We start from the raw sequence: 5,591 nt of genomic DNA, 5'->3' as shown, positions 1-5,591 counted from the left end.
GAATCAGTCCACTCCAAACCAAACAAACCACCTTTTTTACCTTTTCTCAGAACATGAGAAAAAACCACAAACTGTCGTGCACACACACCAAGGCACCTCCTTCCCCAAGTAGGTCTGTGACTATCCAGACTGTCCTCTGACTGGTAGGCCATACAATGTTCCACAAAAATGGCCTATTCTGTCTCAGTTTACATCTCCTTGACCAATGCTGTGAAGTTGGAAGGAGGCAGTGGTGAGCCACTATATGCTTTCTCAGGAAAGGCCCCTCTTCAGTGCTTTCTTGGCATTTACCCACGCTCACATCAGTAGGTACCAAGAAAGACTGACTCTGTCCTTGGTAAATCAAAACAAGTGAGCCCACTAGGACTGTGACAGGGACTGGCTCAGGGTTCTTGGCTTCCTGGATCCCAAATTCAGAGAGTTCCATCACCAAGGAAGTGAGGTGAGGTCACTTTCTTCAGGAACTGAATGAGGTCTCTGCCTTGTCCACCACTTTGTCCTAAATGATGTTTCCTAGGGTCTCATGAGATGCGACCTTCTTCCTGTGACACTTTCACAAGTTAGAATAGAATACAAACTATAGGCACCTGGGAACAACTCTCCACAGAGGCCTGATTTGGTCCATATTCTCTATATTAAGAAGAGAGAGGCTGATTCAGACACACCCTTCATCCTGACCTGGTTGTTTGTCATGTAAGATGACTTTTGCTCTCTCAGGTCCTTTGTAACTTCCTACATCTTCTCTAGGGATTATTTCTGCATAGACTTTAGAGGTTCTCAGCAGGTGGAAGATCCCCTAACTTCCACTATTGTAAGATCAACTGTGTCCCTGCTCTACTGTAAAGTGAGATTGAGGGAAGAGCGTATGGTTAGGGTTAATAGGATGTTCAATTTGGGTTAGGAAACATTCTGCTGGATGAATAATGGCATTGGGAACCTGTGATATTTATAAGAATATAGACGTGAAATATAAGTATGGAAACAGAAATCTAGGAAAGATTTGAAGCCCAGAAGGGCATTGGGCCCTTGATTGGGATACTTAGCTTGAATTATGTTCTGCACCATGGTCTCAGATAAATTGATATACAATGGCATAGGACCCTGTACCTTGGATGATTGAATGTAGAAGAGAACATCCAGTCAAAAAGGGATACTCCGTATGATTAGGAAGATAGACAGTAGGTTATGGAAGAATAGTGAGTACAGGAGTTGGACGAAATGTTCTTTAGCAATAGGGTTTCGGTTAGACAGTCAATGTAAATGTCAGCACATGTGAAGAGTCAGTCACAGTGATGAAATGGGGAAAATATGTAGGAAAGCAGATATCAATAGAGACATTAGAAAATCAGGCAAAGTATAAAGTGAGTGATTGGATTAGACATTTCAACTGGCTTGAGGTTGAATATATAATATTAGGAAAAAACAAATATGTAGTCACTAATAGGATTGACATTTGAGACAATTAGGCAACATGGACATGGATATTTTCAGTAATCCATGCTCACTTTCCATTTAGGATTTGGTACAATCATTAGTGTGACCTTTGAATTTTGTGTCGAGAATATTACTGTGATAAAATGTATATGTAGATCAGGAGACATGAGTATTTCTTCCACCATTTCTGGGAGAAATATTTTGAAAATGTATAAATTAGTATTGGGGGTACAAATAGGTGTACACTGTTTCTATGAATTTAGAGATAATGCATGAATAGACCATACTGTTAATAAATAATATAAATGGTTAAAACATTAAATAATGGATTGAATTGATATCTGAAAATATACAGGAAACCTTATATTGATATACATACATTCATTCCAAACAGTTATACATCTAATTTTAATAATAGGATTATGGTTTATTATGAAGAGTGTGTGAGTTTTGCTTCAAATTGATTATGGAAATAGAAAATAATGTTTTTGGAAAGAAGTCTCATGAAAAGACCAGGAAAGAAAAATGGAGGAATACATGTGTTCTAAAGTAGGAAGTGATTGAGAGTGAAACAAATGCTTATAAATTCGTGAACTTGTGGATGAAATATATATCCTATAATGTGCATAATCTGAAGAAATAATTATGTACCAGTGTTGAATAAAAATGAACGTCAAAAAACACATCATTTCCCATAGAAATATACTTGCATTGATGTTAAACTGTGTCAATTACTGTAGAAATATTAGGATTTGTAAGCACCATTCAATGAAGTTAGTTTTCAGTACTAGGAAACAAATATGTATTTTAGGTGGATGAATATTTTTGAGAATAATCTTGTGATAAGTTGAATATTAATCCACATACATGAACATGAATGAATTTAGGGAGTGCATATAAGACATATATATTTCATATTTTGAAACATCTGAAGGGTGTAAAAAAAAAAAAAATATATATATATATATATATATATATATACACACACTCACACACACAACACACAGAGAGACATTAAAATAGTTTCAATATATATGCCAATCGAAATTCATCATGAAAAATATATCATCCACTGATGCAAAAATATCTATTTTACTGAACATCGATTTATGTATAATGTTGTTCAAGTAGGAAGCTCACCCATAGGTTGAATTTTCAGTTCCAAAAGCGTTTAGGAGGAGTGATCTCTTCTCACAATTTGTATCTGCCAAGTCAACCACCTCAAAACAATGTACGTGTGATACCAGGTAGGATTCTATACATGCATATAAAAACACACATGCAAATAGGCTACAGAAAAAGGGAGACAGGAATTCACATATTTGTTAACTTTAAAAACACATGGAGAACTATTTTATTTAAAAATTGACTAGATTTATAACACCTACCCTTTATAATGCAAAAGGCAAGTCCAACTATACACCATGCCTCCTCTGAACTGCTTGTATTTCTATTCTGTTTGGGTTATTTTTCTCCATCATATTAGGATTAGTAGTCAGAGAATAGTAGGGTATGGGTTATTGTCAGGTGTCCCGGCCGGCAATACACATCATCGTGGGCAGCAAACCTATTTGGGGAGGAATGAAGGGACAAGAGACACGTGAGATGACAGCAAGACAGGAGTTCTGATTAAGCTGCAAACTTTTATTGTTCACACAGAGGTATTTATATGCTGGGGATGGGAAAGCTCTCTTACTGAAAATTGCTGGATGTCTTCACAAGGTGAGATAACCTCAGGATGTTTCAGGAAGACAGATGGCCGCAGGATGTCTCAGGGAGATAGAGGGCTGCAAGATGTCTCTCAGGCCGGATATCTCCCAGGGGGCTCTTTCATGTAAGTGTCAGGGTATTCTTTGAAGGAGAAATTCCTTGTAGCCCCTGACCTCTCCCACTTTCTTGTATAAAATATTTGACCAGACATTACTGCCCATGTTTTTAGGGGGTGATAGAGGCTCTGTTCCTCTAGAAGGCCTTAGAATATCTCCTGATCCAAGCGAGCGTCTTCACTAGGAGACTTCGTGTTGGCTTTGGCATGTTTTTGGAAGAGACGACTTTGAAGCAAAACATGCCAACCGCCATGCACCAGAGCGTGTCACTCAGAGGTCTTGGGTTTTGTGGTCCGTGCATCCATCCTCCTGCAGTCCTTCCTGCACCCTCCGTTATTATGGCCTAACGTCATCACTCCATGGGTGCGTCCTTCCCCAAACAGAGGGGCCCATGGAGGAGCGAATCCTTATGGCAAGGGCAGAAGATGTTTGGTGAGAGCTTTTACTCATACTTTTATATAAGAAAGAGAGATCTGTGGGGATTTAAACTTAAGAAATAAGCCTATGAGAAGGGTAGAACATCCTTTTAAATGTTGGCAGTGTGGTCTTCCATCTCCAGATGATGATAGTGGACCTCTATGGGCTTAGAGGCCAAAATATTAATCTGTTCTTTAATAAATTTTACCAGCTTGTTTATAATGCAAGGTCCTATGGACACCATTAAAATTAAACCCAACAAAGGGCCTAATAGGGGAAGAAGGTAGGGTAGAAATCCATTAAGCCCAGTCCAGAGGGGATTTTCAAAAAGTTCCCTTCAACTCTTTTCTAGATCTTCTTGAAGATGCTTAATTTTAGTGAATACTATGCCTGACTTATTGGCATTAAAGCAGCATCGTTTCCCTAAGGCCAAGCAAATAACTCTCTGGTTAGCTGTCAGCAAATCTAAGCCTCGACTGTTTTGAAGGAACACTTCTGCCAGGGAGATTATTTGGTCCTGCAAATCTTTAATGGTTCCTGATAGAGTTTGTACATCATTTGTAAGTTGTTGAGACAGGCGATGGTAAGAGTGTATAGCCGTGCCTAAGCCAGCTGTACCTGCGTCCACAGCAGCTGTTATTCCAAAGCTGGCAAGCAGTGGTAAGATCTGTATTGCCCACCTTTGTCTTTTGACTAAGGTATCTAGGCTACGAATGGGTAGAGGTTCGTCTCCTGGGACAATAGTTATATCAGGGAGTAATAAGGCAAGAACACAGCCACTGGGCCAATTCGCTGGAAGCCTGGGGAAGGCAAAGATTCCTCCACGCATAAAAACTGTGCCATTGGGGGAACAAAGAGATGGGGTGGGTGAGGAATAATTTTATACTGTTGAGCAATTTCCAAAGAAAGTAACTCCAACATCAATATCATAGGTATTATTCTGCATCGCGCCTAAAAGACATAATGTAAAAGTGCCTATAGGCTGTACTTTAAAAGAAAATCCGGGTTGGCATGTATTATCATTGTCCATGATAGAATTAATAGGAACTGCCATAACCATGACTGCCCCTGTTGTCATGCAGAGCCAGCATTCACCAGCAAGGGTGGGGTTGGATTTATTAAGCAAATAGAAGGTAGTTTCCAAAATATCTAATGTATTGGTATCTAAACCTGGGAGCTGGGATTTAGGCTACATTAAGGGATGATATGTGAGCTCAGGGATTTGGGGTTGCAAAAGTTTGATTATCTGAGGATGCTTGACAGCATCATTGGGTCCTCCACTATCAGAGACCCCTGAAGGGGCCTTAATGGGCCAGCAGGAAGGTTTACCAACAGTGCCTTGGCACCCACTGACTGTAGCTTGTTATATTTGTGTTCTTCTCCCCGGTCAAAGAGAACGGGGGTCTAATGAATAGTGGTCCCCCCTGCTGCATAAGTTTTAGTTAGGGAGGCTTCAAAAAATTATTTTCCCTGCTTGTTACCACAAATTGAGGCCGACGCATAACCAGAGACATGCATTGTCTGGATATGTGTACAAGTTGCAGAACAATTTTGGAGTGCTTTACTTGAACTAGGGGGAATAATCTTTGGCTTGCTAACACATTCCCATTTAGGCTGATGAACTCCTCCGAGTTTATTGTCAACCTCGGCACGGAGGTAAGCGACCTTAGTCATGCAGTAAGCAGTCTGGGTCCAACTAGTGGGAGCCTGAGTCTAAAATCCTCCCTTGCATTCGCAGGGGGGGCCAAAAAGGTACTCCATGATGTTGGAAGGTGGAGGGCCATGGCCTCCATGTACAAACCTGTTTAGCAGAAACACCTTAAGCAGGATCCTCACACAGATTATTGGCTGCATCAAGAAAAAAGGAAAATTTGTCCTCAGGGGGAGGGCCTCTGTCCCTGGGTTGAGGTAAGT

Source organism: Callospermophilus lateralis, unplaced genomic scaffold (genome assembly GCF_048772815.1).
Source record: "Callospermophilus lateralis isolate mCalLat2 unplaced genomic scaffold, mCalLat2.hap1 Scaffold_399, whole genome shotgun sequence".
Taxonomy (NCBI): domain Eukaryota; kingdom Metazoa; phylum Chordata; class Mammalia; order Rodentia; family Sciuridae; genus Callospermophilus; species Callospermophilus lateralis.
The sequence above is the reverse complement of the archived record's forward strand: the minus strand, read 5'-3'. Positions refer to the sequence as shown.